The sequence below is a fragment of the Zonotrichia leucophrys genome, chromosome 4, assembly GCF_028769735.1.
Source record: "Zonotrichia leucophrys gambelii isolate GWCS_2022_RI chromosome 4, RI_Zleu_2.0, whole genome shotgun sequence".
NCBI classification, from domain to species: Eukaryota; Metazoa; Chordata; class Aves; order Passeriformes; family Passerellidae; genus Zonotrichia; species Zonotrichia leucophrys.
The window spans coordinates 56,760,144-56,770,684 of NC_088173.1; the positions used below are offsets into that span (position 1 = coordinate 56,760,144).

A 10,541-nucleotide genomic window follows, 5' to 3' on the forward strand; every position below is an offset into this window, starting at 1 on the left:
TATCTTGCTCTCTCCTGGAGTCTTTATCCTTAGTTATTTCCATTTTCTTTTCCTCTCTTCTTGTGAAACCAGCCTCTTTTCTTATTTTCTTTCCTGCCATGTTATCTTCCTGCTTACTCATCTTCTCTCTTTAATTCAGAAAATACTTTGTCTATTCCTTAGATAGACTACTCAGTTATCAAAGTTCTACTTCTGCCTTGGCCTTAAGTGTATGTATTTCTATGAAACACCCCCTGAGTGGGTGTTTGGCTGTCCAGTACACCATGTACCTAGAAGTTCTGAACTGCCTGCAGCTCCTTCTCCGTTTTTCTCCAAGCTGTTTTTATACATAGCCTTGAATTTTTTCATCCAAGAACTGCAATGAATCTTCTCATCCAAGAACATGATGCTGCATCCAGTTGATGTCCATTCACCAGTGATGTCCCCCAGGGATCAGTACTGGACCCAGTCCTATTCAGTATTTTTATCCATGATCTGGATGAGGGGATTTTGTCTGTCCCTAGTAAATTCATGGGCAGCACCTTGTTGGGTGCAAGTATCATTCTGCTGGAGGGTAGAAGGGCTCTGCAGAGGAGATCCTGAACAGGCTGAATACATGGGCCTAGAGCAGCAATATGAAGTTTAACAAGACCAAGGGCTGGGTCCTACACTTTGGCCACAATAACCCCAGGCAGTGCTACAGCAGGTATCATTTAATGAAAAAAGTGGTTTTGCCATGTAACCCCTCATGGCGATCACATGGCTGATGCTTATCCACACAGCCAATATATAAAATACTAAGCACATGAATCACCAGATTAATCCTGCAGCTTGCTGCTCTTCAGGCTCTCTCAGTCACTAGTCACTTTGATTTCTACTGCTTTTCCCTCCATTTTAACAGCTGAATATTCATTAGCAGCAATTAGACAGGAACCCTAACTCCCTCAGCTACAAGGCCTTTAACCTTTCACCTGACTCGAGTACAAAACTACCCTAAAGGCAGAAATGATAACTAGAACATCTCATTAAGAACAGCACTCAAACCAGTGAACCCACAAATGATGAAGTGCAACCTAATAAACCACTAAGCAACAAAAAAATGCCATCTAACTTACCCCCAAAATACAAGAACTTTTTTATCCTCCACCATGGCCAAGTCTCACCCAGAAATCTCTGTTTACTGCGCTTCCAGAAGTGGGGCTTTTTTGGATATGGAAAAACGAAGTGCAGTACAGAATGTCATAATCTGTTGGGTGTTCTTTTTATTCTCTTTACTGAATAGGTAAATATCCACTTGCATCCAAATTTTCAACTGCATCTCAACAGCCAACACAAGAGATGCTGGGGATTCAGAAGTAAAACCATATGATAAAAACTATTAGAAAGGTAATGGTAACTGACTTTTATAAGAACCATAGTTTTAACAAGGACTCTGTTACCATTACAGAGAGAAAACAAGAGACTTTGGTGACATCTTTGTGCATACAAATGACAAAAAAATAGCTTAAGGCCCGTTTTGTTTATTTATTATTGCCATCTAAGCCATTATGAGATGCTGTGAGTTTCCATGTAGCAGAGTCACACAGTGCAAATGTCATGAGTTCCTTTTCCTTCCTAATTCAAAATTAGGAACATTAAAATGCATTAAATTCAAGACATTATAATTTAAAGGGGGATACCATAAAGTCTTTTTGGTAGTTAAGGCTGTATTGGTACTTCTGTCCTATTTTTTAAGTGCTTATAAACCAGCCATAAATACTGCTCATTTTGGAACCTGCTTATCCAATTTTTTAAGCCACAGCCAATCACTCATTATGTCTTTTCCTGAAAATGTGAATCAGATCAATCCTTCATTTGGGTAGAGTGAGTTTTTGGATGTTGGTGATCAGAAGCAGTGCACCAGAAGGACAGAAAAAATGTATTTTAATGAAATTTTAATGTAAAACAGAACTCTATTAAAATATTGCTCTTTGCAGTCTGTAAGAAAACAAAACCAGAACTCAAACCAATTGCTGGTTTCTCAAGATATAATATACATCTGTAGGTTTTGGAAACAAATTAAGAGCCAAGCCAGTAAAACAGTGAGAACATCTTTAGCTTGAATAATTGCCACTGAACTTCCAAGCTGCTACAGCTCCTGCAGCTCCTGCATCTCTTGGGGAGCTCTCTATCCTACAAAGCCAGAAACAGGTAGGCTATGCTAAAAGCAGCCTTGTTCTGCATTTTGTTGTCCTCAGTTTAAGAAAGCAGTCACCAGTGCTGCTTTCCAGTGGCTGATCACTTCCTAACCAGGCTTCTCCACATTTTGAAGCATGCTGCTGGGTGAAGAAAAAGAGTGGCATGAAGATTTGTATTTACAAGTTTTTTATTTTCCTTTTTTTTTTTTCCAAGTTTTTTTTTTTAATTTTTACTAGACTGTTGCAGCAGATCCAGGAGTAAAGCTGTGTTGAATAAATTCAAAACCATCTAATAGGGGTTAGAAGAGGAAGACAGGATTATGGCCAGCCTGCTGCACCTTCATCTGCTTCTCTCCTTTATTGTGCTGCTCACAGATCTGCTCAGCCATATGGGAAAAACTGTCTTATTGGTACATCAAAAGCAAAAGTCACTGGAAAGATGTATCTGCAGCTGGGGAGAGGGCATTTGTATCACCCAACCCAACTTAGAAACATGTTTTGCAGGAGGACACACTAATTCTTAAAAATGCTGTTCAGTCCTTACAGAGAACCTCAGGCCAAAAATCACAGAGCAAGTAAGGGGCAGAAATTAAAAACAAATTGTCTCACTAAAACTTGTGTTCTTATTAATATTATTTCTATAATTGTTATGTATTCCTTTTGACACTAAAAGCCTCCAAATGAGTTTGGTCTCTGTTGTATTCAGTGCTGTCTGAATGTAATGAAAATAAGGGCTATGGCTAAAGATCTCCTTTTCAAATCCACTGATCAAAGTATACACCAGCAACAATACTCAAACTTTCAAGGCTTATTAACATTAGAAACAAAAAAATTAAAAGAAAACTTTTTAGAACTGAGCAAGATGATCTTTTGAGTCTGAATCTGGATTAGTTTTCAGTTTGGGAGAAGAAATGTATCTCAATAAAGTCAAGAACACTTTCTGCTCTCTATGGAGGCATGCATTGAAGTGATTAAAGAATGGCTCTGTGGGACAGTGAGCTTTCAACTGAATAGGTGAAGAATCTTATTCTGAGATTTTTTGAAATGGAACAGCAGCTTGGATAAATTGATACCTCTTATATAAATATAACACCACAGTTAATTAACAGATCCTGACACAAAGAAAAATCCCCCAAACGTGACAAATAATACAGTTTCAGGAGTCTTTTAAATAATCATATTTTGTAATTATAATGTTTATTTTATGAATACATCAGTGTGGCCCTAAGAAATGTTGCAATGTAGGGCCAGTCAAATTATTATTGAGGAGATACTCATTTATTGTCCTTTTTTACTGTTTGTGGTTTATTCTTGCTAATAGGTTTATTAGATAGTAGTTAACTATGTACATTTCATAAACTATTTACTTTGGCTTTAGATTACTTGATGTATTCAATTGTTTACAATTATTATTTATATTTCTTGCCCAGATTTGTATTTGTTTTAAGCTCAGCTCTGAACAGTTTTATTATCACCTTGCAGCTATGAAATGTGTTTGCAAGGTTAGAGAAGGGGTTATACTGAGAAAAGTAAATCAGCTTTCAGTGGATTTTTCTTTTCAGAAGGAAAAAACTAAATTCACATGTCACAAAAGGTGAAAGGGCTGCTCAGAGCACAGAATCTTCTATCTATAGGGAGATTCCTTCAAATTCCTTCAGACCCAAGGATTTGTGCATGCACAGTTTGCTTAGTTGTTCTCTGCCCCACTCCTTCAGTGGGGATAAAGCTTCTTTGCTGTTCTTGTTTATCCATTAAGCCCTTCCACCACTTTTGCTTGCTTTCCTGCTTGTCAGGCTGGACCATTCACAAGCTTGGAAGAGGTGATCTTGAAAATCAGCCAGCCTTCAGGGGCTGCTCATCTGTTCCGGGCCACGTCCCATGGGATTCTTCCAAATAGGATTTTGAAAAAGACAAAAGCTGTTCTGAGGTTGAGATACTAATATGTGATACTAATCTTGGCTCTTCTCCCACCTCTCAGGACCCTGAATTCCACAGCTCATGGTCGCTGAAGCCAAGCCTGCCCACAACCTTCATGTTGGTGAGTATAAGGTCTGTCAGCGTGTCTCACTTTGTTGGCTCTTCCAGCGCCCATGTCAGGAATTCACCATCCCTGTGGTGCAGGAACGTCCCAGACCCCTTGTGCTGTGCTGTGCTGTTTCCAGCAGGTGTCCGGGTGGCTGGAGGCCCCTGTGAGGACCAGGGCTTGCAGATAGGAGACTTCTCCCAGCTGTCTGCAGAAGGGCTCATCTGCTCTTCCTGGGCAGGCTGGCAGTAGCAGGCACCCTGCTCAAAACACCCACATTATTACTCCTGCTGATCTGAACTGGCAAGTTCTCAGCTGTCCCATCATCCCTGCCAGGGCAGAGCTCTGTGCATCCTTGCTGCCCTCAGACAGAACTCCCTCCATCCCCCTGGATGGTCCTTCCTGAAGAGCCCCTGTCCATCCATGGCAGTGCTCCAGTGGATGCTCTGCTTCAGCCCAGATCCCATGCTTGTGTGAGCACAAACATGCTGTTAAACAACTGAGTCATTCCCAGGGTTAAGGCACCATAAATCTTTTGTCTGAGCTTTATGTCCCTTCATGAATTAGGGCAATTCAGACAGCAGGCAGCATTCTTGTTAACAGCTCATTTTCTCTTCTCTCTCAATCTCCTGTCAGGAAACAGCTTACAGGTCTTCCTGATGATCCTCTAGAAGAAATCATAGTTACACAGAGAATTTTTCAGACAATAAATTCTCTGGGAACAAAAGAAAAAAAGACTGAAATGCTGTTGCAGAATGCCAAGTCAAGAAATAGGAAATTTTATTGCTGCACATGCACCCTCAGTCATTGTCTTTGCTGGTCCTGGGTTAGCAGAGGTGGAGTGAAATAAATGCTGTTTACACACATTTTCACCTATGGCTTAGGTCTGTTTACCCTCTGTTTCTGGAGGCTCTTTGGAAGCTGTTTCATTCAGTACTAGCTGAGTCATGGCCATTTGCCTACATGAGCTCTCTCTGAACATTCTCAAGAAATGCCTCCTGCCTACTTCCTACATCCACATGTGGAATATGGACTCTGGTTACTTCATGTTTCAAATTCTGTACTCAAAAATCTAGAGGTATTTTTGACTGAATGGCTTTTGTGGGGGGATTAAATACACATTTTTTTCACAATTAATCTGCTAGATACCTAGTGGCCCAAGAAAATATGGGAGTAAACATTCAGCCAATGCAGTGTCCCCCATCATATATCAAAGCAAGCCATAAAAATTGACCTGCAAGCCACCTATATGTTACTTTTAAAAAGCTGGATATCTGCAAATGGCCAGATAACAAAAAAACCCTGTTTTGTGGTTAGTGTTCCCAGCTGCTTCTCCTTTACCACAAGGCACAAGAGAAGCTCTCTCCACCTGGTTGAGAGTAACCTCTTGCCTCATGAAGGGATGGGCTGCACAAACCTCACTCACTCACAACATCAGTAAACATCTCACTGCTCAGAGCAATGGCAGCCACATCTAGCCCAGCAGTCACTGCACTTGCTCACTGTGTTTGCAACCTTGAGCACATGTGTTTTAGCCAGGATTATAATTGTCTTCATCACTCTACAGAAAAATACACTTTCCTGGACTTTTTTCTATTGAAATATATCAAATTCACCCATGATCATAAACATGGAAGTCAGCTAGGAGTGTAGCAATTTATCACAGCTAAAGAGAGCATGATTTCTTTGATCCCAGCATCCAGCCACCTGCTACCACCAGGATGTGGTGCTTCAGAGAGGAGAGAGACACTGTTCTTCCTTTGCCTCCCACTGCCCATTAACTGGCAACCTAAACCCCAAGTCTGACAATCCTTCTCTTCACAACAAAGGTTACTGCAGAAATCTTGAACTTTCCTAACTTAACCTCAGAGCAGTGACATACAATATAAACTTCAGAAAATACTCCAGCATTGTATTCCAACATTGCTCTGGACTCTTTGAATCTCTGCACCTCTCAGACTGGCTGAAAAGGAAACAGAAAAGCAGGATTAAGAGGTGAGCAACAGGTAATTCATACACAATGTTGGAATAAAGTCTATCTGGTAACATAAATTGCTTACAGAATGATCTTCTGAATACAAGTAAAATCACACAAAATAAATGTTTAATGTTTTGTTGTTAATGTCTACAGCTTTGTCCTGACTGACTACAAAGAGATGCCATTTAAAGTGAATAAACCCAATGAGCTCAACACTGCAACTCTGCTGGTTCCTTGTACAGTGTGAAGTGATCCTAAACTACAATGTTTTCTTGTTTGATCTTCAAGTTTTAAGCAAGAAAAAGTATCATGAAAGCATTTTCAAGCTTTTTTTTTTTGTCTTTTAATTCAGTCACACTTTCTGCTCCCTATGGTTTAAATTATTCATTACAAATTGTGCAGATTCAGATGTCAGCAAGTCATTTGCTAAATAACAAATTCAAAAAGGACTCTGCAGCCATTTTCATGACATATCAGAAAGGTCCTGTGCCCAGGCAGTACTGATCACTCATTTTCAAGTAACATCTGAATCTGGACTCATCTCAGTCTTCAATGCCTTTCAAGCCACTTGATGTGCTAAGTGGACAGGCATTAGTTGGTCATGTTTAAAAAGATTGGTTAGATATGACTAAATGTTATTGCTAGCTGAAATCAGTTAACAAGAATGCATGAGCCTCTACCCCAACAGTGCATTGTGACAGAAGGACCCTTTACAAAGGGTGAGGAAGAGTCTTCAAATATTGTCTTTGTTGTAAGCACAAGCTCAGCATGTACCAGCACAGCCTCTGCTCAGCCTCTGCGGACCAAGCTGCTCAGGACACCTCCAGCAGCAGTGCTGTTCTGCAGGCTGGCTGCAGCACCTCTGCAGACAGGTGATGGGCTGGCAGGTGATTTCATGGCCCCTGGGCACTGCTCTTGCTGAGAATTATAGACGTGCACTCAAGCACTTCCCTGGCACAGGAGAGTACACCGGGCTCTCAGGAGAAAACACATAAAGCAAATCCTCCTACCAGGAGGAATTTATAATCTGAAAGACTAGATGGTCATTTCAGAGTGTTTTATGTCCTGGGACAGGTTAGAGGGAGATGGGAGAATGTGAAACAAATAAAGGGTGAAAAATCATTTTCCCATTAATCAGTTTAACGGCATACAATGACATCCATATATCATGGAGGCCTAATTCTTGTCTCTAAATAAGGTATTTGTATGGGAACATGGCCATTTAGGCAGCTGTCTGGTCACCCGTAGATGAGAGCAACTGATTTATGTGAGCACTCTGTGCATTTACACACATGAATTACACATTTACTCAGACAATACATGTCTGGGTTTGAAAGCCCAGGCCCCAGTTTGCTAAGAACTTTGGGAGTCCTCTGAACAAATAATTGATAACTAAAATCCTTTTGCTGTCAGATGGGCTGGGGATGCCCACTGTAACTGTGGGAGGTGTCTCACAGGCAGCTCAGAGAGAACTTAACCCCAGCTAGCTGAGTACTCTTTCCAGAAATGGCTGTATAAGGCACACAAAGAGAAGCAGAGCATTAAGTTTGCTTTATGTATCAGACCTTTTCTGTATCCCATAGGTCCATGTTCCTTTTCTGTATCCCATAGGTCCCTGTTTTCCTCACAGCCCTGTCTAGTTTTGAATAAAACACAAAATTATCTCCAAAATTAGACCAACCAATGCACGGAGAGCACTCTGAGCACACTGTTTGAGCCTGACCTGTGACTGAATGCTCACCATATATTTAGCTCAACCATTTGCAAGTCTGTGATGTTGAACAAATGCTCTACTTTCCACTAGTTTTGCAAAGCACTCCTAAATTTAACTCTGAGTCAACACTGTATGACTGCACATTTAAGCTAACCTGCATAGTCAGCTTATAAATTTTTAAGAAGCTTTTCCTTCTCTAACAGTGAATGTAAATGCAAGTTGTTTGAACAAAGACACTAATTTATCAGTTGTAACAATGAATGCACCTCTTTGTCTACTTGTGACTGTGTGAAATATGCATTTGTCATTGACATAAATGGAGATTGATGACAAAAATTATGTGTAAAATGCAGAATAAAAATCAGAAGGCCAGGACAGTCTGGTATGGATTGCTATAAATCCAGCAATATCAGTGGTGTTAACAGCATTTTTTAATAGCTGAAGATCTGGCTGTTAACTTCTAACATCTCAAGGTACTTTTGTCATGTGTGTTGCCTATAAACTTTTCACATAGTGCTGACCTTCTTTTGATTTGGAACAATGATCACACATTGTTTATGCTTTCACTCTGTCTGCAAATATGTCTCCTGCACAGTCAACAAGCTTTACTTGTGCTTACTGGTATTAAAGTTCTTTATGAGTCTTCACAAGTGTATGTTTGTGTTAGAAAAAAAGAGAAGCATCATTGTTGCTTCTAGCCTTGACCTACAATGCAGAAAAAAAGAAAAGAGCTTTATTTAAGAAACATTTGGGGGGAAAAATGCAGAATGAAATAAATTAAATAATGGATATTCCACAAAAGACCTGCAAATAAGAAAAGGAAAAAAAAACATAGGAAAGAAAGAGATAAAGAGTTTAGAATAGTGATGCCACATTTTCATGTAACAATAGTTTACTCAAAGTCAGCTTGCATGTGTTTTACACAAGGTCACATTCAGAATCACAGAAAAATGAGCAAATACAGCACTTGTGAGAGCTTCCCTCCCAGCAGCACTGTGCTCTGAGCACCTTTGTGGGATCTCTGATATGAACCAAAGCCCCATTGAACCAAATGCTGTGTTAACAAAAACCTCTCATGAGTGGTTTTTCAGTGAAAGAATCAGAATGGACCCAAATTTACTCTCACCACATGACCCATGACCAATGAATGCAAAACCCACCACAACCATTCTTCTCAGCTCTGATCCTTCCTGCACTTCTTCCAGCATTGGTGGTTGCCACAAATACAAAAATTAGGCCTCTGCCCTTGCTTTCAATCTTGCTTCAAATAAATATTCCTGTCAAATAAATGGAGAATTTCGTCAATCACAATTTTACTCATCCGATGTCTCAGCCACACATATTCTTACTTCATGTGTAGGATCTTTCAACAAACTCCAGTAGCCTATTTTAAATTTATACTCACTGAAAGAATCTAATTAAATAATTTTTATTATTAATTTTATTATTATAATAATTTTATTAATTATATGCACAGTTCAAGATGAGAGGCTCATGGACTTCAATACAGATCAAGTACTTTGACATGGAAAAAGGAGAGAGAGAAAGAGTAGATGCATGCAATTATTCTCCTTTTCATGTCCAAATTTATGACTAAGGAAATAAAAAGGCCCCAGCCATCTTGAAGAGGTAGAAGGGACAAGATTCACCTGTTCTAGTTTTGAGATGATCTAGTTTTGAGCTGGATATACCAATGAGCAACTTCCATGGGAATAAATCCAGATTACACTTTGTCAAGATGCCCACACTGAGAATAAAGAGCCTTTGTCCTCTGCTAAATGAGCACAGGAAGAAAATATTTACTTGTAGAAAAACCACAAAAATATTTTCACCTTCCTTTTAACCCAGAACACAGGGAAGCCCCAGGAATCCAGTCTCACTTTAGAGCAGCTGAAGCAGGTATATCAGCAAGCAGCAAAGGCACCTCCATCAGCACTGATGGTCAGAAATGCATTTTTAAATCTCCCAACCATTTCTCCTTTACATGCTGTGACTTCCACAAGACCCCCATCTCAGAGCACACAAACCAGCCTCTTTCAGATGAAAACAAACCCAAAGGTGTGCTGCAGGCATTAATGAGCACTCAGCCTACAGGACCAGGCTGTGGGCAGCACCAAGTCCCCAAACCACACGTATCACAGAGGTCAGTGCAGGTGATTTCACTCAGCAGATCCTCTCCTAATGGAGCACACTGCTTGCTAATGCAGAAAGAGTCATGTTCAACCACTGCACAAAGGGACAATGACAAGTGGGGACAAGGCTGATTATAGTCAGCCAAAATCAACTGTCAGGCCCTAACAAGCTTGTGATGAAGTACAGCTAATGTAATTATCACCTTAGGGTCCACAGAGAAGGGCACTGATAGAGTAGAAGAAAAATGGGCTAGTAAGCAAGAGTCAAAGGCAAGGATTCCCAAACTAAAGGCTGAGATCAAGTCAGCTGTGTGGTGACAGCAGGAAAAGCTGCAGTTAGTCAAAATGTAAGGTAATGCAGTCCACAGAGGGTAAGAGAGCAGTGACTTGAGCAGGGAACACAAAGCCCATTGTTTATGCTAAATAGCATAAATAGAAAGTGGTAGTTCTTAATTCCTTTGACAGGAATAACCACTAGGAGACCCATCTTTCTTTAAATTCTCTTTTCTGCTTTCCCCTGATCTCATATTACATTATC

General features: G+C 40.2%; 1 long non-coding RNA gene across 2 annotated transcripts; it reads right to left on the reverse strand.

Annotated features, from left to right (window-relative positions):
- Positions 1-3,305: 3,305 nt before the first annotated feature.
- On the reverse strand, positions 3,306-9,936 carry LOC135447474 (uncharacterized). Of its 2 annotated transcripts, XR_010440152.1 has the most exons (4): positions 9,752-9,936; positions 9,521-9,645; positions 9,032-9,148; positions 3,437-4,846 (listed from the first exon to the last, which is right to left on the reverse strand). It is a non-coding gene; the product is annotated as an uncharacterized LOC135447474 (long non-coding RNA). The 2 variants fall into 2 exon arrangements; XR_010440153.1 differs by lacking the exon at positions 9,521-9,645 and having other exon boundaries at positions 3,306-4,846; positions 9,704-9,936.
- Between the last annotated feature and the right edge of the window lie 605 nt (positions 9,937-10,541).